Raw genomic sequence first — 23,584 nt, 5'->3', positions numbered from 1 at the left:
AATTTTTTTTAAATAGTTGTTAATTGACTAGAAACTTCTGTAATTTCACTGGAAATAAATCCTACACAGAGTCCATCTGAATTTGGTAATCCAGATTTTACACCTTCTATACACATACATTTTTTTCTCATATGGTTTTCACAACAGCACTAGAGAGAATATGTAATTTCCTTTGTAGAGATAAAAGAATTTAAGCAGAGGGGTGCCAAATTATTTCTTAGTTCACTTAGCCTTTGCAGTATAACCAATACTGGCATCTAACAGTCTTGTTTCAGGCCCAGGGTGTATTTCAATACACCATGAACATGAATTTGGTAGTTGAAAAGAAATTAAAACTTTTAAGTCAGAAGGAGAATAGGATATAGGTAGGAGTCCATTGTGTATAGTTCTAGGAACTCCCCACCCGTCAGAATCAAAGATATTTTGCCACGAGCGAAGTTTTTAATAATATAGTCATGTTCTCAGAATAAATTTGTTTTTCTTTTTCACCACAGCTCTTATTAAGTCATAAAAGGTGCCACACACTATAGGTTTACCAAAGAGGCTCTTAAAACAACACCGGGATCAAATTTTCCCTGTTGGAAACAAAGGCTACTCTAACAATAAACTCCTTAACCGTTCAGTAATACACAGCTTCTAAAAGAAAGGAGTCCAGTTAGAATGTGTATTTTCTGGATCATGATTAGATACTGCATAAATTTCCCTAGTGATAGTAACAATAGAAAGACCAAGGTTAGCCTGTTAAATGAAATGTGAGTGAGAACTGGGCAGTTCCAAGTGGCTGCTGGCACTTTTAGGTGTCCTGCCAGCGTTGAAACCCACAGGGTCATTTGGCAGTCAGGTGTCATTAGTCACCTCTCTCCCTGTCTCCCTCTTCCCATCTGTTTTCGTCTAGCCTATTTGTGTAAATTACCTCTCAGTATGCTGCAGGACTCAAACTAGTCATGTATTTTCCTCCTACTCCTTTGTCCTTTTCATCCCTGACTGCTCATTTAGACTTATACCCATCATTTGACCCAAAATTTAGCGTAAGAGGCAAGATAATGGTAGCAATTAATATTACTACTGTTACAAAGCAGCATCCCTTATGACTATGGTAAAAAGACCACTAAAGATAGTATAATAAATGTCAAAGACATAGTTGCCACTGGCCATTTCAAATCATGATGATTATCATCACAGACCAAAATGTAATGATGCCCTTTAAGAGAATGGAGAGTTTATGTAATTTTGTGCAGACAATTTCCAAAGTTAATATACAAAAGAGATTCTTGAAGGGAGTGCTGTTCCTCATAATAGCGAGACCTTTCAGAGAGGATGAGAAAAATAAAATCTGCTTTCTCCTGAGTTGACCCTGCCATTTACCAGCAAGCTGAATGCCCACTTCCCTTTTATTCCAAGTCATAAGTATACCTTTGAATTATGTCTCAATGCTATGAGAAAGGTAGGAGTCTCAGCCTGTATTACTCAACCAGTATACTTACTGCACAAAGAGAATTAAAAGTAAACAATTGTTTATACAATAGCAACTGATAATAAGGAATTCCCACTTTGAGAAGGATTTAGAACTGAAGGGATTATTTACTAAGGGCAGATAAGAAAAAATCATGACAAATAATTCTGCAGCTGCATTTCAATAATGATAAATAATTAGTCATGTTGGAACAATAGTTATGGGAGTACACTATTGATATCTAATTCTAGTTTACATAAAATCATAGAAAAGTCAATTTTCTGAGAACTTTCCACTCTTTACTAATCATGGCATGAAAATATTTGGCCAGATTTATTGTATTTGTCAAGTTAAGTAGGTTTTATGGCCTATATAACTAAAGATTTCAGCCTGTGTTTGTTTTGTTTTGTTTTGTTTTGTTTTTTTAGTCCACTGTTAACTTGTCATATGTGGATGAATTAAAAATAAAATGTGAACAGTCATGAATTTCAGTGAATTAGCCCTTATTTTTCTTTCTTTCTTTTTATTGTTTATTTTAAAGTATCTTAAGGTTAGAAAGTCCCTAAAAGTAATCTAGAATTACCACTCATTGAGTACTTTCATCTCCACTGGAACGACTCTGTAAATAGATTGTCTGGTTTATATTTAGATATTTCTAATGACAAGGGAGTCACCATTTTCTAAGACAGATCACATATTTCGATAATTCTGTATCTTTGTCTATGAATACCATATATGCATTGAAACACATTACTCAGCATTTGCCAAACGATTTTCCTTTCCAAAGTCTCACTTTAAAATAATGTAAGGATTATAATTCTTCATTTCTTTAAAAATAATAAGAGCCCTTTTAGGAAAAGTGCTTAAGAATAATGACAAAATAAAGTAGGCAAACATGCATTTGAAAGTAACAACTGAGCCTGAGATACAATGAGAGGAAATTTTAAAAGACATGGGGCAAAAATCTGTATGGTATTCATAATAATAAAATAGTCAATTATCTATATATCTAAAAGAAGAAATATCTAAAGAGAAGAAATTAATTATGGTACATATCTGGGGAATTTTGTGACACAATTAAAAGTAATGGAGTACACCTATATGTTACTAATATGGAAAGATCTGTAAGACCTTGGCATCATATAACACAAATAACAAAAGAAGGGAAGGTACTGAAAATTCTGTGTAATATATTCCCATTTGTGTAAAATAAATGAATAGCAACCAACATTTTATATATATGCATACATACATATACACATACACACAAATACATACATATTTATATCAATAAATACATGCATCAAAAGATTTTGAAGGATATATAACCTACAAATTATTAACAGTGTTATCTCTAAAGAGTGGCATAAATTTGGGAAAGATAGAGAAGGAGATAACTTTGTACTCCATGTACTGTTTTATTTGGGTTATTTCTCATTTTTAAACGCAAGATTGAACACTCTAAAGGAATTTGAGTAATAGAAATGCCAAGAGTGAACCTTTTGGAGCATAGATATCTTTTCTTTTCCCATTTGTATTGCAATTTTCTGATTTTGTTGTTGTGGTTCAGTTTGGTGCATAAACTCACCTTCTGTCTGTGAAAATCACCATTTGATTGTGGGAATCACCTATCTGTGAATGTCATCATTGATATAATCTGGTAATGATAGAATGTTTAATATGGCTCCCTTTTCCTCCTACGTTATCACTAACTGCTATATACAGTGCATTTTCCTTTTGGTTAAAACCATGATATAATGTCCAGCAAGTTTATTATTCTCTTGTCTTTCTTACACATAGCAACAATTTTTCATGTTACTACACTAAGATAATTAATGCACCTTAACATCAAAACCCAAGTTAACTAAAATACTCCTAGACCAAAAACTTCAAGGCTAAATATCTTAAGTTTTGTGGTCCATATATGATCTCTAGTCTCTATCATATAGTCTTCTTTTTCTTAATATCCCTTTAAAAAGCTAAAAAAACCTATTATTAGCTTGTAGGCAGTACAAAAACAGGCCACAAGTTAAATTTGACCTAAGGAATATATTTTGCCAATGCATATACTAGATAATCTCCTTTATTCAATATCCCTTTTTTCTTCTCTTTATTATAGATATTCATAGGACAATGTGGAAAGATGATAAATATTATTCAAAATACAATTTTATAAACATAAAGCAAATGTCAGTGGAATTACCACCTACTGCTGAAATGGTATCTTCTGATAAAATCTTGAAAAACAAACAAATAGAATAAAATGAAACCAAAATTCATTCCTTTTGAATTATAGAGATGGGCATTACCAACAAATTTATAACTGAAGCACACTGCATACATTTTCAAAATAAAATTTATTTTTTAATTTTTTTTAATGTTTATTTGTTTGAGAGACAGACAGAGTGTGAGAGGGGGAGGGGAAGAGAGAGAGGGAAACACAGAATCTGAAATAGGCTCCTGGCTCTGAACTGACAGCACAGAGCCCAATGTGGGGCTTGAACTCATGAATCGCGAGATCATGAACTGAGCCGAAGTCGGATGCTTAACCAACTGAGCCACCCAGGTGCCCCTCAAAATAAAATTTCTAAAGCTAACTACCCATCTTTCTAGTTGATTCTCATATCATTTTTTTTTTAATGTTTATTTATTTTTGAGGGAGAGAGTGTGATCTGTGGAGAGGCAGAGAGAGAGGGAGACACAGAAACCGAAGCAATTTCCAGCCTCCGAGCTGTCAACACAGAGCCCGATGCAGGGCTTGAACTAAGGAGCTGTGAGATGATGACCTGAGCCAAAGTCAGACACTTATCCAACTGAGCCACCCAGGCGCCCCTTCTCATATCTTTTCTAAACATAATTCAATTAGAAATCAATTCAGACAAGTGGAAGAATAGATGAGACCTCAAGACAGAGGTGCATTACAGTCTTTTCCTCCTTGAGTGGAAGAGGTATGGCCAATCCACTAGGACTTTAGGAAAATTGTTTTCATTTCCTCTTATCAACAGAAGGCCATACATACAGGCATGGAGTAAGCAAGCCTTCTTCTGTGCTCAAATGGACAGTGTAGCTTTCTTGTGTAAGAGTATATTTGTATTTCTAGTACAGCTGAATCAAATTTAAAATATAGTTGATAAATATAAAATATTTATAAAGGATTTGTGTTTGTCTTTTCATGATACAGTTAGAAATGCAAGTATGAATGCATGCAAAAATATTGGACTTCTTCTTTTATTCATTAACCCCATTTTAATTCATGGTCAACTTTTTCGTCTGGGAGAATTTGTGACTTCTAGAGTCAGTGACCTTTTTCTATACTTATTTTGGTTCCATGTGTCTGAAATTTGATATATTACAACTTCTCAGGCTTAGTTTCTGTGAAAGTTAAACTATTATTCAAAACCTGTTCTGGATCCATACTGCAACAACAATAGTGTGACGTCAGTAGCCATGTGCTCCAAGATGGAAGGTATTTGGTACCCATCACAGTGGAGGAGGTGGGAGAGGGCTTTAATTATACTTGTTGTACAACTATGCCAATTTGATCTACAACTTTGAATGCAAAAGAGAAACTCAGAGTTTATTGTGTGGATTAACTGGATGTAGCCAATAAACTAGTTCAAGTATTTGATACTATGCATTACAAATATGGATAGCAGTGTGGATAGAAGAAGATAAGATTAGTTGAGGAAAAGACAGGTGAGTTTCCACTGGATAAGATTGCATCTTCGATCCCATTTTTTTGGTAATTTTTATCTGATTTTGCACATTGGCATCATTCCATATCTGATGTTTTATTTACTTTTGGAAGATTTTCCTATTATTGAACTTCTTATATAATTCACTTCAGTGGGGCTTCATTTCTCTTAAGCTTAATTGTTATACAAGGAAATAATTTAAAATAAGACAACCTGAATTGACTCTACGTTAATTCAACGTAGCTTCTCCTTACACTCATCTTAGATGTGGCAATATTCAAGAAGCCAAAAATTGTGTTGCCAGTTTTGGATAGAAATCATATCTACCCTACTTATTTTAACTTCCTTTGAAACAAGAAAAGTGTTTTGTTCAAAAGAAAAATAAGTGTTTTATTTCACAGTTAACTCTTTTAGAAATAATTTTGCTCACCAGGTTTAGTTTTTTGGCCAAATGTTCAATCTCTTATATTCTTCATAAGGCCCTACAATATTAATCCTTTGTGCTTTCTATGTTCAATGTAGATAATGTCTCAATCCCTTGTTTTAAGTTTATTTAAAATTTGTTTTGATAGAGAGAGACCCCGAGCTGGGAAGGGGCAGAGACAGAGGTAGAGAGAGAGAGAGAAGCCTAAGCAGGCTCCGCACTGTCAGCACAGAGCCCGACGTGGGGTTCAATCTGACAATCTGAGATCATGACCTCAGTGGAAATCAAGAATCAGATGGTCAGCCAACTGAGCCACCCAGGTGCCCCTAAATTCCTTATTGGATTGTTGATTAATTAAGCATTCTCATTCAATTTGATAATAAAGATCATATATGACCTTTGTCTTCCATTTGATGTTCCCTATTGTGAGATATCTTTCTTGCTTTAAGAGGATGTTGAAATGTGTACAACCAGATGGCAAAGCAAGGTTGGAAACCTGGTTATTCTAATATTAAAAACTTAAATTATTACACTCTCAATAAGCCACACACTCTAAGCTATACAACTAATAAGGAAGATAATATATTATTATGAAAATAGATCTACATTTCCAAACTGGTGGGTTAAAGTTACATTAAAATAATGCAGACAAATTTATGCAATAAACAAACATTAAGTCACTATATTAAAATTGTTTCTAACTCTACATTCATGCAATGAGCATACTTTTCTGTACTCCAGTGGTTTAGAGTATACAGGCAGCTTTCTTCCACTTAGCTTAACATTATTTACCAGGATGTTTAGATAGAACTCCTAAGAGATAAATTGGGTGATTCAAACTAATTCAGCTCCACTTGGTGCAGACAGCTTAGGGAAATAAGATGCTGTGGTCTTCACCCATTTCCAAATCCCTACTGATACCATCAGGACAGGAAGTTGCAAGGGAGAAAGGTAAAACATTCCCTTCAAAGGAAAGCTGGCTGAAGACTAATCTTTAGGGAATATGGGAGTTTTCCAAGGGTAAATTAATAACAAAATGAGCAATCAAATTAACTAATATTTAGTGAACTCATGCTAAACACTCTACTTGCATTAAAAAAAATGTAAAGTCTGAGAAAAGCCCTTTAAAATTAATTCTATAATTATGGTCATTTTATACCTTTCAGAGTTCATGTAATATCAGACCTCAGATAAAGAATATACTTGAAAACCCTCTGCAACCTGATATGGATAAACAAATAATCTGATAAACTAAGCCACTTTACATAGACTCACTATAACTCTTCTCTAAATTTCTTCACCTAATGGTATTTTCAAGGGAACAGAAATTCAATGACAAACTCAATAAATCAATCTTATCTCCACTGGTAAGTAATAAGTAGATAACATTTATTGAGCTCTTGTTGAATATAAGACTTTCTGTGGACTATTTTATTTAATTCTTGCATCAATACTATGAGGTAGGTAGATTTTTTATCTCCATTTTATAGGTATGGAAAACTGAGACACATAGAAATTATATAATTTCATCCCAGATCTCTCCCTAGCCCATTTTCAGATACTATGCAATAAGAGAAGACATATGAGAAACAAATACAAAGAATTACAGAAAATAAAAGTAGGTACATACATGGTGTACTCATAAGTGAGGGCAAATCATTAGACTTGTCCAACTAGACCAGGCAGAAATGAAGGGATAGGTTGGTGGCAGAATGATGAGTGTCTGAAGGAAAACTATTTAGAGAAGGTAGGATTTGAAAACCTGCTTGAATATAAAAGGAAGCTGTCATCTCACATTTCTCTGTGATTATCAACAGAGGAGACATCAAAAATAAAATCCACCTCCTCTATTTTGTATCATTATTTACCTTGGTGGGAATGGCAATTAATTTCCTGGATTTCAAAAGTACAAACAGCTTGCAAATGTCTCTATAATGCATGTCTTGGATTTTTATGTAATTTATGTAAGCACAGTGATTTGCTTTTTTGCAATGTATACAAATTCAGTGTTTTGCCAGCCAGGAAATAACATAAATGTCAGAGAAAAATCTCTCTTCATTTAGGGATATGCCTAAAGGTGTGACTACATTTCACAAGGACCAAACACCATGGGGAAAAACTGCCACCCTCCCCTCTCCCCGAAAAAAAAGAGCTATCTAGCTATCAGCAATCATCCATAACATGTTCTTTTTCCAGTTTGTAACATTGCAGAATGTTAGATTTGGAAAGATACGACCTTGGAAAAACTCCTTATTTTCAGATGATAAAGTGGGAACCCAAAGTAGCCAAATGACTAGCCCAATATAGTCAGGTCATTGAGGTGCAGAATTTATAGGTATCCCTTATTATTTTATTATAAAACTTATAAAATTTGGCCAAGCAATTTTTATTATTCCCATTTCACAGATAATGATACTTACTCTTATTTTTATGATTAGAAAGTGTAGATTTGGTGCTAAGACCAAAGTTTATGGGATGCAGGTACAATAAGCTTTCATTCTAATACATTCTCTTCAATAAGTTATGGAAAATATCAACAGAATTTTAAGCAGGTAAAGTGGGGACGTTCTGATTCCTTTGCTGCTCTCCTATTCATAAGGGAAAAGTTTTTTCCTGCATAGAAGCATCCTTAGAAGCATAGTGAGGAAAGTGGTGAGATCCAAAACTTGATGATAGGAAAGAGTTGGCTACATAGGAGCAAATCCAATCCCTCTGCCTGAGCCTGAGAGCTAATAGCCTAACTAGGAAAGAATCAACGATCAGACCTAACCACGTTGCTGCTACTCTAGGATTTCTTACTTTCTTTGCTTCAGAGACACTAGTTCTTGCTTCTATCACTGGATCCGTCCCTTTGAGATGCAATAATTCTTTTATATGCTCTGACTACAGTGCAGGAAAGCCTCCTTTCTCCCTTATTTAGTTTCATGTCCTCTTAGTAAATTTTACTAAGTAATTAAGAGGGAAATAAAGTCAAAACAGAAATGCAAAAGGGATCCAAAGAGTAGGGCTGAAATTTATGTTACCTACAGATATGGCTATTTGGTGGTAGAAATAGTGAAATATTTTTCAAGCCACTTGGTACACAGTCACTGTTTCAAAGACCCTAAATACATACTGTCACTACTGTCCTGATCTACTGGCCAGACACCTCCTTCTGTGTATTCCCCGACCAATTAAAGGGAAATGAGTGGCACAGTAGGGGGCAGCCAGGATCACATTACAGGGCTGTGACCAGCATTCGTGTCCTTTGCCTTGCCATTCTGAATCAATTATGCTTAATATTACCTTTGCACAATATTGGACACATGGATGTCTTCACGGAATGAGTTTGCAACCCAGTCTTCTTCAAGGCAGTTCTCAATATCTAACAGCCTCAGGCACTTATGTTCAGTGTGACAAAATGAGCTCATTGACTTCCCAAATATTTTAATCTCTCTACTAATCTCTAATCTAATCTAATTCTTATGTTCTCCTACTCAACAGAAAGCATCCTCATCCACCGTGACACGCAAGTCAGACATCTGGGATTGATTATAAACTTCCCCTTTATCCTGTGTTAGGGAAGCTTCAAAGTCCTATAGTTCGTCCTCTTTAATCCTTCTAAACCAGCAGGCTGTCACCAGAACTCATACAGTAGTTTCTTAATAGGTTTCCTAACATTTAAGGCCCACACCCTTTAATAAAAAGCCCAAAATCCCTAGTATGGGGGACTCGTACAATCGTCCTGCTTCTCTGTTCTTTTGTGATCCAGCTTCTGCCACATCCTACAATTTGCTGTTCTTGAGGAATGTCAAGGTGTTTCTTGTCACCATCCATTTGGAATATTGTACTTTTTGCCTGAAACTCCCCCATACCTTTGCCCCCATGGTAGAGCAGACCTTCTAATTTATTAAGAATCACCTGTCATGTGAAGCCTTTCCTACTCCCCATCAGCCAGTAATCATTCCCTTCTTCATTCTCTACTGAATCTTGTGCATATATCTATCAATGCACCTGTAAACACTTATTGCAGTAATTTGTTATGCCTGTCTCTTCTTACTAGACTGTAAGCTCATTGGAAGCAAGAGTGTTCTAGGCACCTTTCAGCAGGGACTAGACATATGAGATATGTAATAAATATCTGCTGAGTGAGTGAACAAATGATTGGAGTAGTGAGTTTGGATGCTCCAAGTAGTAAAGATTTCTGTAAGTCATTGATTTATCAAACTATTTTTCTGAATATACTCACAATTTTTACCATGATACGTTTATTATAGAGAAGTTGGAAAATGATGAAAAGCATAAAACACTAATCATTCATTAAACCATGCCTTTTGGCAGAATTAGAGGTAACTCACTCTGCTCAACTGACCATACTTTGATTTTTTCAACTGTAGTGAGTCCTGTCATCCCAACCCTTTCATGACTCTCAGATGTTGAGATACATTTCATATTTAGATGCAACACTTAAGCAAACTCAGCTATTAGCCTCATCCCTTATTTTAGAAGTTTTGAGCCCTTGGCCTGTACTGTATTGCTTACTCCTATTAGACACTAACAAGGTCTGTGGAAGGAGCTGCTCAAGACCTATTGTTCTAGCAACTGAAAGGGCTGCCAGGGTATCTTTTTCTGTGGTTTGAAAGGAAAGTTTTGATAAAAAATGTTTTCTCATTATCTTCCCTGTCTCCAATCTAAATGTTGTTAGATTTTGCAGAGCAGAATTTTCCCCAGGCAATATTATTAGACCTGAATCATAGGGACTAGATGAACCTAAATAATTAGGAATTCCATAGAGAGGCGGAAAGATCCCTAAACAATATGTTTAGGGTCAAAAACTTTACACATACTTCACAGAAACTTTACACATACTTCACTATATATATATATATATATATATATATATATATATATATATAGTAGATAATCTTTCCTAGGGACAGTGTTATAATATTAATATTTTTTTCAATTTCATGAACAGGAAGTATTGCATAGTTGGTGTCCAGAGTAGTCAAGATACCTGAGAGAAATTTCTAAGAAACTTCTGTAAGACCCACAACCTGTCTTGATATAAAGCAATAATATTCTTAGATAGACATTGAATTCTATCACAAAATTTTATATATACACATATATATACCTATCTATCCACACATACATGTCTGCTTTTTAATGAAATATTATAATTTTAGTTAAATTATCTTGCATAATTTTAACATTCCACACTTGGATATGGAAGAATTTACTTAGCTGTATAAACCTAAGGCACCATACTTCTATTTTTTTTTTCTTGCTATCATAAGTAATGCCGGGACAAGCATTTCTGTGCATAATTCTTTGAACAAATTTCTGGTTATTTCCTTGGGAAAGATCCTTCGAAGTGTAATTATTGGTAATTATTGGCTCAAAAGATTTTGGTATTTTAAAGATTTTGATAACATATATCACAAAATTGTTTAGCAGAAGGTGTGTACCATTTCACATTCCTGCCAGCCATGTATAAGAACGCCTGTCTCTTTCCACATTCAATGAGACAGAACTTTACTTATTCATTCCCTTCACAAAACATGTAAAATCAGTCCTGATGCCTATTCTTCTCTGAGGTCTCCCTCTTCTCATTGGATATCCAGCTCTAATTTTGCTCCACTGATTTTTCCTAATTATTTGTTCCTGATTTTTCCTAATACTAAGTGTTTAGCTCGAGTTCCCCTCATCTCCACATAAATATCCCAGTGTCCTGCATTGACTAGTTGGCTTTTCAAGGCAATGGTCTATCACTAGAGACTCCTAGATAGTCATTTGTTCCCACAAGACCAGTTCCTGATTTGATGTTTCCAGTGCACTCCCATTATAGACCCACTGTTGGGGCTCACCATTCCGATAGGAATGGTTGAAAGTTTGTTTTTTTTTTTTTTTTTTTTTTTTTTTTCCGCAGAGCTTGAGAGAACAAATGCATAAAGCAACCATTCCTGCACATTCAAGTAGGCCAGTGTTTTGTGTAAGATCCTAAGAGCCAGATCTCCGACCAGAGGCAATCAGTTCTGCTCAAATCAGAATACAGTCTAATGTTTGAGTCTGACCCAGAAACAAAAGCCTGACCTCATCATGAAAACTTATTTTCCAGTCAGTGATTAATTTCTACCTCGGTGCTTGCAAGTTCCTTTATTTAAGCATATTTTCAAGAACTTGTGAGGTAACTATGGCAATGGATACCTAGAAGGGAGAAAGACCTTTGTTAATAATTTCTACATGCAGAGATGGGTCAGGTGTTTAGTTGTGCTATTATGCAAATCTCCAAACATGGCAGTGGGTGACCTGCTGGGAATGTTCTTACCCAGAACAAAATGTCCTTTTACAGAATTGTACTTTGAGGTTAACTGTTTTTGTTAAAACTTAAAGGCATAGCGTTCTTTGAAAATGAACAGAAAACGTGTTTTGCCTACTATTAAGAAAATGACAAATTTTTATTGAGTAGGAGGGAAAAAATTTGTGTGCTCAGAGGTAGTTCTGAAAGTAGGAACTTTTTTGGGAGGTGGTGGTGTTCACTTCTCAGAGGCGATAGTCATTTCTGATATAAATGTCTGAATGTTATCAAAATTTACTCTTCTATAGAAAAAAATGTTTGTTGAGGGTTTTTTTTTCCAAGAGTAAACCAAGAGAATCCTTCATCTATGAAATTAGTGCTCTGTTAAAAGGACCCAACTTTTGAAATTTGTTTCAACCAATCTCCAAGAATGATGGAGGAAGATTTAAGATGATATTAATAGTAGAAGGAAGAACTGTATGTTTATGATTTACAAATGGACAGATCACATTTAATTTATACTCAGAGTTCCTAAACTTCTATTTTAAAAAAGAAGACAAACGAGTACACTCTGGTTCTTGGCCTTGTAAAACGCAAAAGCCAGCCAACATCCCAACAATGTTTCCAGTGTTCTTCCAAAGAATACCTTTGAATTTTGCATTTCAAGTCTATAATAAGGTTGTAACATAGAATAATGCCTTTATGTAATATTTTAAAAATTAAGTCAATGCTTTATGAGGGTTCTTTATGTCTACCCAATAATTTGGGTACCCTCTGGCATTCCAGGTCTCCATGATTTATTTTCAGAAATGTGAGAAGATGTTTTTATTGTTTCATGTAAGCCTCATATTCTTCTGCCTTTCAATGACACCATTTTAAAGGATTATGGTTCCATGAGCTGGTAATCAACTAACCAGTTCCTCACAAAACAATGGTATAGGGAAAAAAGACTTTTCTGAATATTTTAGTTTCAAAGTTACCATGGTAACAAGATACATTAGCTTTATTAACATAATCTTTTCATTTTTTTTTAGTGCTTTTGCTCTCTAGAAAGGATTCTTCTTTGATATGATCACAATTAAACAATGGATTCTGAAATTGAACTGGCATTTATAGAAGCTGGTAACAATGTAAAACAATTTTGCTTATCTGAAAAGCATACTGCTTTAAAGAAAATTTATAGATAGCTTTTCAAGGTTTGTCATTTCTTATTAGGGTTGATTTGGCTCAAGTTTTTCTTTCTCAGGGTATAACATCACAGGAATTTTCCATTAAATTATTCTCTTTCAGTAATACTCATGGTCCATTTTCATTTTTGTGTCACTTCTTACAAGAACAGTGTTGCTTTTATGTAATATTTCTATCTGTATTTATTCAAGAACATGAACATAATCATGCTATGTAACAGAATCATAATAACTAAAAACTTTGACATTGCTGTTAGATCACATCACTTATAATTAGCTTAACATTTTTTTCAAGCTCCTATACTGTGCGAAATACAATACTAGACAATGTTGAGGATATAAAAAGCGTTACATATAGCTTAATTAAAAATTAAGAAATTTTTAAATATGCCATTTAAATTATAATGTATTCTATTTTAGCATGGCCTCAACTAGAGAGTTTTAATCTAATAATACATTGATTTAATAATTAACGTGGAACTTATTAAATTAGTGGTGACTAGTCCAGTAAGCAATCTGGTCCCTCTGTTTTGTTTTGTTGTTGTTGCTGTTGTTGTTGTTGTTGTCGTTTTTTTGTTTTATTTGTTTTTTATATAATTTCTTAGTGCTTTAACATTAAGGTATACAATTTAAACCATGGATTTTGTTTACTGTTTTACATATTTTACAATGTGTTACTTTAATATTAAAATAATTTTTGGGGCTCCTGGGTTGCTCAGTCAGTTAAGCATCTGACTTCAGCTCAGGTCATGATCTCAAAGTCGGCGAGTTCAAGCCCCATGTCTGCGAGCTCTGCGCTGACAGCTCAGAGCCTGGAGCCTGCTTCAGATTCTGTCTCCCGCTCTCTGCCCCTCCCCCCTCACACCTCTGTCTCTCTCTCTCAAAAGAAAAAAAAATTAAAATTTAAAAAATAAAATTAAAACAATTTTTGAATACTGGTTTGAGATATAACTGTACTACAGCAGTAAATAACCCTATATTAAGACAAAAGGGAAATCAACTAGATGCCATTTTTTCTTAAAGGATGAGATATTATTAGTATTTCTGATCTTGGAAATTTCTCAGGGAAAACAGCAGGCCATTGAAACAATGGACATTTATGTTTAAGGGGTTGATAATAGAAAGATCTGGAAAACAGCTTGTTGAGGCAGGTTTTTTTTAATAATTCTGAAAAGTAATACTCTCTTTACATGGAAAAAAGCAGCATGAAATCATTCTAACGAAGGGAGGGATATTAGTACATTATTAAATTTCAAGTGATTCCTTTAGCAACCTGGTTTTCTTTAAAAATAAATAAATGTAGGGGCGCCTGGGTGGCTCAGTCGGTTAAGCGGCCGACTTCAGCTCAGGTCATGATCTCACAGTCCGTGAGTTCGAGCCCCGCGTCGGGCTCTGTGCTGATAGCTCAGAGACTGGACCCTGCTTCAGATTCTGTGTCTCCCTCTCTCTCTGACCCTCCCTCATTCATGCTCTGTCTCTCTCTGTCTCAAAAATAAATAAACATTAAAAAAATTTTTTTTAAATAAATAAATGTAAATATAAATATAAGTAAATATATGAGGAACAAAAGGCTTATAGAATATTATCTTTTTCACATTGAAATAAAATAATTTTCATTTAAAAATTGAATATAAGTACAAGATCTACAGCGACAGTTTTAGAATGTATATATGCACACCTTCTGTATGTATGATTACACAAAATGATTATTGTGTGAAAATAACCTTATTACTCATTATTATTTTCTCAAACATCTCCCTGTGTCATGTAGACTATATTTTGCCCCTTTGTTAAGCACAAATCATTCATTTGACACAGTTTGGCCATATAGAAGTAGTTTGTACTCCCAATTCCTAAATATTTCTGCAGATAATTTAAATATGTACATATAGATGCATTATTTAAGAAAATGAAAGAGTCCATCTATTAGACTTAGAAAGGTAATTTTCCATCTCTTTCTTTTCCATATAAATAGAGTATTATCCACAATGGCTTATGGCTGCATGTTTCAATCAATTCACCTGCCTTATGATCCAGCCCAGTTTTGACAAATGCATGTGTGTCAATGGCTGGAAACCAAATTTTCCTGGAGAGTAAATGAGGATTTGAATGGACAGGTTCTTCCACACGTTCTTATTTTGCACAATTTCTGTCTCTTGAACACAGGGTGCTTTTTGAAGAAATATAAAGTACTCTCTGTTCTTAAGGTAAGTTTATTCAGTCTTATGGAAAAGCAAGTTGCTCATTTCCTCATTAAAGTACATTTTAAAATACATAAATGAAGTAAGTATATAGTGGCATGGCCCTTCAAGAAACTCTTATTTTTTTTTTACCAATAAAATAATTATATTTAAAAGTTGTTTACATCATGATGATTTCAACTAATTTTAAAACATAATATATTTATTAAACTGAGTAAATATAGGTCTTCTAAATTATTACTTTCAGCCATTATGTGATGTATCTGTAAGGAATACCTTCGGTGGTTCATTATTGTTTATATGGAAGATGTAATATGTAAGACCCAGTTGAAAGCTCATCTGTAATTCATTTTTTATCTACCCTAGTTTCAGTTACGGTGTCTCAGCTTAGTGGGAGTACAATAAATATTTGTTAAATGATTGGGTGAATAAATAATGTAAGTGCAGAACAGTGATCTATGTAATTAAAGATGGGTCTAAGGTGTGGACCCATTGCTGATCTAATTCTACCCTGAATCCGTGTCCCTCTTCTCGAAGAAGACACTGCCAGAAAAGGGCAAGATTCTGCAGCAGGACAGATGCCAGCGGCTGCTTTTTGTTGGCTTGGTGGAGCCTCAGATTATATTAAATATAGATAACACTATATAAGCAGGCTTTTATATTTCATTCGACTAGCAGTGTCTTGCTCCAAACTCAGAAATTAAAATCACAGGGGCGCCTGGGTGGCGCAGTCGGTTAAGCGTCCGACTTCAGCCAGGTCACGATCTCGCGGTCCGTGAGTTCGAGCCCCGTGTCAGGCTCTGGGCTGATGGCTCGGAGCCTGGAGCCTGTTTCCGATTCTGTGTCTCCCTCTCTCTCTGCCCCTCCCCCGTTCATGCTCTGTCTCTCTCTGTCCCAAAAATAAAAAAAAAAAAAAATTAAAAAAAAAATTAAAAAAAAAAAAAAAAGAAATTAAAATCACAGCAGCAGCAAAGAAAAATTGTGTTGCAAAACTCACACATGTTATTTTGTATTTGAGCCCTGACTGATCCAGATACTTGCATGTAAAGTAATCTAGAAAGGCAGTTGTACTGAAAAATGATAGTTTCAGGTAAGGGAACAGTATGGAGGTATAACAAAGGAAGAGAAATAGTTAATGAATGCTCTGAGACATTTAATGTGGCCCCACACTACTCAAGGTCCTGAAGGCATTGCTTTATTACAGCAGAGTAATTGATGTCTATAGAGATGGGATTGGATTAACAACATAAAATATTGGATTATATGTTGTATATTCTATTTAATAATTAAAAGAGTAGAATACATTTTAGAAAACTTTTAGTACCATGATTAATATAAAAGCAAATGAAATGATTATTTTTATGAGAAGTATGGTTATATGCATTCTATCATGATTTGATGTAATTAAATATAATATTGTGATAAATGCATATATGTATTAAGTACGTCTGTATATACACTCAGAAAGAGAAGTAGAGAGACAATTATAAAACAATTGTTTTCTCTACTGCAAAACAAATAAGTCAAATGTCTTGATTTATGCTGTTTGTGTAATAAATCTTTTTTTGAGGAAAGATTGTCTTACAAACAATCTCATTTCAAATGAGGTATATAAATGCTTCCTTCCATTCTACATTCTATTGGATGCTTATCTTTTTATTTATTTTTATAGATGGTCTCTTATAAATTAACTAGGTAATGTTCTTAATGGAATCACACATTATACACAGATAATGGCCTTCCAGTGAAATATGCATGTCAAATCTTAGCTAGAGTAATGAGAGGAAATAAACTTGAAGACAAAAGAAAAAAATGTTTATTTTTGGAATGTTAGACCATTATAGCTATGCAGTCACAACCTTTAATTTCATTAATGACAAACCTATTATACTAAGGGAGTCAGTCTTTAAAAATGAAATAATTAGAATGACCTGGCAAACCAGTGTTCACAGTGGGAGATACATACAAACACTGTTTCCAAAATTTAGCTTTCAAAAACAGTGAAAAAAGGACTAACCCACAAAAAACTAATTTAGAAATATTAACCATAAAATCTTACAGAATATTAAAATGAAAAAGATTCTTATCTTTTATTATTCCTGGCAACTGCAACTCCAGATGTGTATTTCCATTTCTTTAAAGTGACCTAAGAGAAACATGGAGTCAATAATTCAATCATAAACTAATAATAGTTAAGAAGCAGTTTGATCATTTGACTGAAATGAAAAGTGACTTTGGGTTATATTTTTAATGAACTGCATTCATATTTTTAAAGAATCTAGACTATTAATAAAGAAAAATGTAAATAAATTTTCTTTACTGTGGTAAATAAGTCAGTTTTCAATCAAATGATTTATTTTTAAAGTTTGGGGATTTTTTTGTTTCTTTTTTGTTTTTATGGTGTGTGTGTGTGTGTGTATGTGTGTGTGTGTTTAGTAAATAGGCTTTAGACTATTATTTAGAGTTCTGTTAAATTGCTCTTCTAGGTATAAAGCAGTGAGAATTTAAAAAAAATATCTGTGCTTATTCATACACCAGTGGAAATGTTGTGTCAAATATTTGAATAAGTAAGGCAGCTTAAATAATACCCTTTTAAATGACTATAAGTGAGAAAGAAACTGTGAATAAAATTATAATTCTGTCATTACAGAATCTATAAAAGTCCAGGGAAGACTATACCATGTGCAGATACAGTAAATGAACTCTGAGTACTTTTACTTCCTTTAGTCTCACTGTACACATTCATATGTTTCAAAGATCCATGTAGTGAAGATACCATTGTCCAACTAGAGAAAGTAGGGATTAACACCATTACATATAGGATGTATCATTATGCATTATTTTAGTCTTGCCTTGTCCTTGAGTGCCTATGATTTAGAAATACCATACTCCTTCAACATTCCTTGAGATGAGATACTGAAGTCAAAACCAACAAAACCTTTCTCAGAAAGAAATTTATGATTGTCGTGCCTCAATTTGGGAAAGCTTGTACACAGGCTCAGAACTAGAGCTTATTTTTGATGTGTTGGTGTAAGAAGAGCAGAGGAAAATACCCTGAAGCAATTGTGAGTTCCCTAATGTTCATAAGTGAGTTCCCTCCTCTAGTTACATGTTCTGGTGACCCCAGACCCCAGATACATCCTCTCTATCCATGGAATTACCAACTCATGGAGCTCTGCCTCTGAGTGTGTATGTACATCATTCAACTCCCTGAGTCACAGTTCCCTCATCTCACAGTTCCCACATCTGTTCAAAGGGGAGTTCCAGCATAAAAGGCAACTGGCCGAGGGTGTGGCACGTAAAAGGGGCTTACTAAATGGGAAGAATGATGAGGATTCAGAGGGGAGTGTTCATTTGTTCATTCCTTAATTTAAGCAAACATTTATTGCATGCATGCTCAGTGCCTGGCTCTGTGCTACTGCTGGAGTTACAGAGGAGAATGTAAGAAATAAAGGCTCCTCATGGAGCCTACACATGGCATAGCTGCATTATAACCTTCATTGTTGGCCAATCCCATAGGATTTCCTCATCTGTGTCCCTAATGGAGACATCAGCAGCTATGCTGTGTCACCAGTTGTAGTCTTCCTTAGAATCTCTCCACTAACGGTGCTCTCTGGTTATATTTCTACTAGGAGTGACATCTTTGCTCATATTACACAACTTTCTAACTTCCATCTCTCAGCACTTGTAAACATCTCAGGACCAGCTTCTTTCAAGACTTCCCTATCCATAAGGTCTCTTTATCAAGTGTAATGTTAATGTGACTGAACGAAAATGATTGTTGCAGGCAAGACCGCCTTTCCAGTTTCCTGCTAAGAGACTTAGAAAGTAGGAGAATAGTCATTTGAAAAAGCATTTGAAATTTCTACTTTGGACTCAGCTTAGTACTATTTACGATGCTTGAAAAAACAATTAAGAAAGCTTAAAGTTTAAAAATAGCTTGGTGAATGTGAAATATGCACAATATATCAGCAGTGGTGTTTTTTTAGAAATAACTACAAACAAATTGTTCTGATAGTAATATTTATTATTATATTTATATATTGATATTATATAGATATATACATTAATATTAATGTACCAAATTCTAATGAACCAAGGATTATCTTAAGACAGACAAGTAATTCTTTGAGTTGTAATTATATACCAAGAATGGGCCATAAATTCTATGTGATGAAAAGACATGTTCTACCACCAGTCAGGGCACAGATAGCTATATATCAAATAGCCAACAATTGCCAAATAACAGCTATGGAAGTTCCTGGGTTGCCAGAAGCCAACAGACCATACTGTGAGGGACCACTGAAGTCTTGGAAAGCTGTGGAGAACAATAACACATGCATAAACCTCTCACCGAGGGAATGAGTAGGGTTTCCTGTGGTGCTCTACACAGGGCACCAACAATATCTTTGTTAAGGTATGCAGATGTCTTGGTATGGTACACAGGGCAGACACCGATGGATGAACTACTGACAGAAACTTGCCCATAATATATCTTTCATCATGCATGTTTCATCCCGCTGATGAACAACTTGAACAGACTGCTTTTGAAGTTTCTTCTGCCGGCCTTTTGTGGGTCAGCAAAAATTGATGTCATGTGAAAAATTAAGCAACTTTACACTGTCCTGCCTTTCAAACCCAGATATTTGCATAGGGTAGGTTTCATGGTATACATTTTTTTTTTTTACTTTTTCAAATATGTGGACATTCCATGAAATAAATAATCTCTCTCACAAGAACATCATGTCTCCTTTAAATGTGCTATTTGCCATCCCTTTATTCCCATATTGTATTCATTCACTTATAGCAAATCCTATCTTTTCTTAAACTAAAGTTATGTTCTTCCTTCCTTATGGCAGTGTTGTTTTAGAAAACTTTTCCGTAATGTGCTTCTTTCCTCCGGGTGTCCCTGTTGAAAGAGATGATGCCCTCTCTTCTTCTCACATATGTCATTTTCATATCAGTGTTTTTGGGGGGTTGGTAGTATAATTAGATATATAACTCAACAAATAGTGAAAGAATACCATGTGTCAGGAACTGTCTGAGGCACTAGGGCCATTGTGTTCATTCTGCTTTCTTAGAAGTATTTAGAAACATAAAGGAAGGAAATATAAAAGCAAATGCAAGCAAACTATTGTACTTTACCACTATTTTATGCTTATCTTCAATTTTTTTAAGTCAGGCTTTCATCTTTCTCTTTTCGAAAACTTTTGTATTCTTTAAGAATTCTTAAGATACATCGCTTCTCGGCCTTTTGGCTAAGATCATGTGTAGTATCTGTTCTTATCAGTTTAAGAATTATTAAGATATATTTTTATTATAATATTACATGCTAATAAGTTGGTCAATATATATTTCATTATAACTTTGATTTTGCTATTTTTGAAACAACATGTACACTATGTAAACAATTCTAATTCTGGTCACATATGCAATCAATGAATATTTGTTAAGTACCTACTATGTGATAGGACTATTCTAGGTGCTAGGACATGTTAGGGTACACAACAGCCAATTAAATACTACCATTGTGGAGTTTATGTTCAAGAGGGGAGGAGCAAACCATAAACAAGTAAATAGAAATGTCCGTGTGTGTGTGTGTGTGTGTGTGTGTGTGCGCGCGTGTGTGTGTGTGTGTGTGTGTAATTTTAGAATGAATGGACCTAGATGGCATCACTGAGAAGAATACTTGAGGAAAGACATAAACGTTGTAAGGGACATAGGCATGGATTGTCTGGAGGATAACTGAAGCAAAGGGAATAAGTATAAACAAAGATCCTGAGGCAGGAATGGTCCTGGCAGATTTGAGGAACATCAAAGTGTACTGTGTGACAAGTGCAGAACGATAAGGAATAGAGTAACAAGAGATGAAGTCAGAAAGTAATAGGGGCCTGTTCTAGGGCTTTCTAGGTATTATTAAGGACTTTGGATTTTACTCTGCATTAGATGACTAGCCATTGCAGTGTTATATACAGAGAATTTAAATGAGATGGCTAGCATCTTAATAAGATTACTGTAGCTTGCATATTGAGATTAGACTACAGGAGAAGAGGGTAAGAGATTATTTTTTAAAGGTGTATTCAACAGGAGAATATGCAGTGTTAGAGAAAGTTAGTTTTCAGGTGTGATACCAATGGCTATGACTGGGCAACTGGAAAGAGTGTTACTATTAATAGTTGGAAAGGACTGGGCATAAACTTGTTTGGGGAAGAATATCAGGAGTCCAGATTTGGACACATAATATTTGAAAGGCTCATTAAAGTCGCAAGTAGGAATGTCAAGTAGGGAGTTCAATATAAGGGTTGGAATTAATGGGAGGAGTCCAGGCAGAGGGTACAAATTTGGGGATCATCGGTATTTAGGTGCTATTTAAAACCATGAAACAGTATAAAATTATATCTAAGGAGCAACTAAATTAAAAAGATACAAAGTCCACTTCTTAACACCAGGGAACGCCAAATTAGGATTTGGAGAGAGAAGGAGAAATAGCAAAATAAACAAAGGAGGACCTGTGTGAAAAGTGGGAAGAAAATTGGGCTGATTAAATTTTTCAAGAGGAAGGGAATGATCAACAATGTCAGTGCTATTGATGGATCAAGCAAAATGAGAATTAAGAAAGGACTGATAGATTTATCAATATGGAGATTATCAGTGGTAATGGAAGATCATAAGCTCTATCTCTAGCATGTTATCTAGGTTCCCCTTTAAGATATAAATGATCATGTGAGCGGCACCTGTGTGGCTCAGTGGGTTGAGCATCCTACTTCGGCTAAGGTCATGATCTCACACTTCACGGGTTCGAGCCCCACATTGGGCTCTGTGCTGATGGCTCAGAGCCTGGAGCCTACTTTGGATTCTGTGTCTCTCTCTGTGTCCCTCCTCCATTCACATTCTGTCTCTCTGTGAAAATAAATAAATAAAACATTAAAAAAATATAATAATATTAATAAAGGATTATTTGAATATAATTTTGTAAATCATAAGGTGCTATACAAATGTATTATTATTTTGACAGTATATTAATTAAAATCTGTTATAAGATTATTTACAGGCAAGTTCATTGATTATTTTTAGAACAGTTTAATGCATTTTAATGAAAATGATTTCAAATGTTAATGTCCATCTCCATGCGATAGTTTATTTTAGTTGGCTTCTAGAATGGACTGGTGTTTGCCTAATAGAAAGGACAGTGTATTTTGTCCCTAGCTTATATTGGAGAGATTCAAATATCAGACAAAGCACTGAGTGATATTATGAGGTTACAGGAAGGTTAATGCTATTTAGGCAGATGGTGAATTGCAAATTCAACCTGTTGTCACAATAACGAATATGTGAAGAAACATTGGTGTTGCAAATAGGAGAAAAATGAAACAGTTTTCTTTCACATGTGTACACAAATTTATTATTAACGGCTCTCTCATAGTAGAACTAGTTATTCTTCACAAAAGACTGATTTTTACAATCTGACTCATCAGTCATTACAAGAAACAATATTTGAGATTATATTCAGTGTATCTTTAATAATTACTTTGATATATTTTTTTCTAGGTGGCAATGGCTTAAGCATTTAATCTAAAGAAAATTTATCTTATGTGTAATTTCCTATTTATTGTTATATATCCATCCTTTTGTCTCTAAGAACAGATTCCATAGTGTTTATTAATCCAAGTCTGATAAATATAGTTCCTATCAAGAAATTAAATCATATTCTCTTTGAATACTGCTTTTCCCTCATTTTTGCAGATATATTACATAGCTAAAACTCTCATGTGTACTTGCTGGGATATTCTTATTTATTCAAGAATGTACTCTAGTCAGGGCCTGTAGGTGGCTCAGTTGGTTAAGGCTCTGACTCTTGATTTCAGTTCAGGTCATGATCTCACAGTTCATGAGATTGAGCCTTGTGTCAGGCTCTGTGCTAACAGCATGGAGCCTGCTTGGGATTCTCTCTCCCTTTTTCTCTGCCTCTCCCACGTTCATGCATGTGTGCTCTCTCTCTCTTTTTCTCTCAAAATAAATTTAAAAAACATTAAAAAAATAACACACTCTGGTCAATATGGTTACTAAATCTTAAAGAGAGCAATGCCTATGTTTTCTCTCATGTTTTAAAAAATGCCATAAATTTTGTCCATGTTTGCTGTTATAAAATGAGATGTGTTTTCTAGAAAAAACTCCCAGAAACATGAACAGTGAATCCTAGTGTACCTAAGATGACTATCAGAGGATGAGCTGCCCTCTGAAAGCAGCCGATTAAATAATACACAGGTTTGGAGCTGTCACTTGAAAATACTGCTTGCTTACATAAAGTAGTAAGTGATTGAAAACTCACAATAAACACCTTTGA

General features: G+C 34.6%; 1 protein-coding gene and 1 pseudogene across 1 annotated transcript in view; both read left to right on the top strand.

Annotated features, from left to right (window-relative positions):
• The window catches only part of ERBB4 (erb-b2 receptor tyrosine kinase 4), a 712,433-nt gene that overhangs the window by 571,533 nt on the left and 117,316 nt on the right, over positions 1-23,584 (top strand). The gene's annotated exons all lie outside the window — the stretch shown is intronic.
• LOC122229110 lies at positions 20,479-20,576 on the top strand (annotated as a pseudogene).

This window comes from Panthera leo, chromosome C1 (genome assembly GCF_018350215.1).
Source record: "Panthera leo isolate Ple1 chromosome C1, P.leo_Ple1_pat1.1, whole genome shotgun sequence".
Taxonomy (NCBI): domain Eukaryota; kingdom Metazoa; phylum Chordata; class Mammalia; order Carnivora; family Felidae; genus Panthera; species Panthera leo.
Note: the sequence above shows the minus strand (reverse complement) of the source record. Positions and strands in the feature narration are given on the sequence as shown.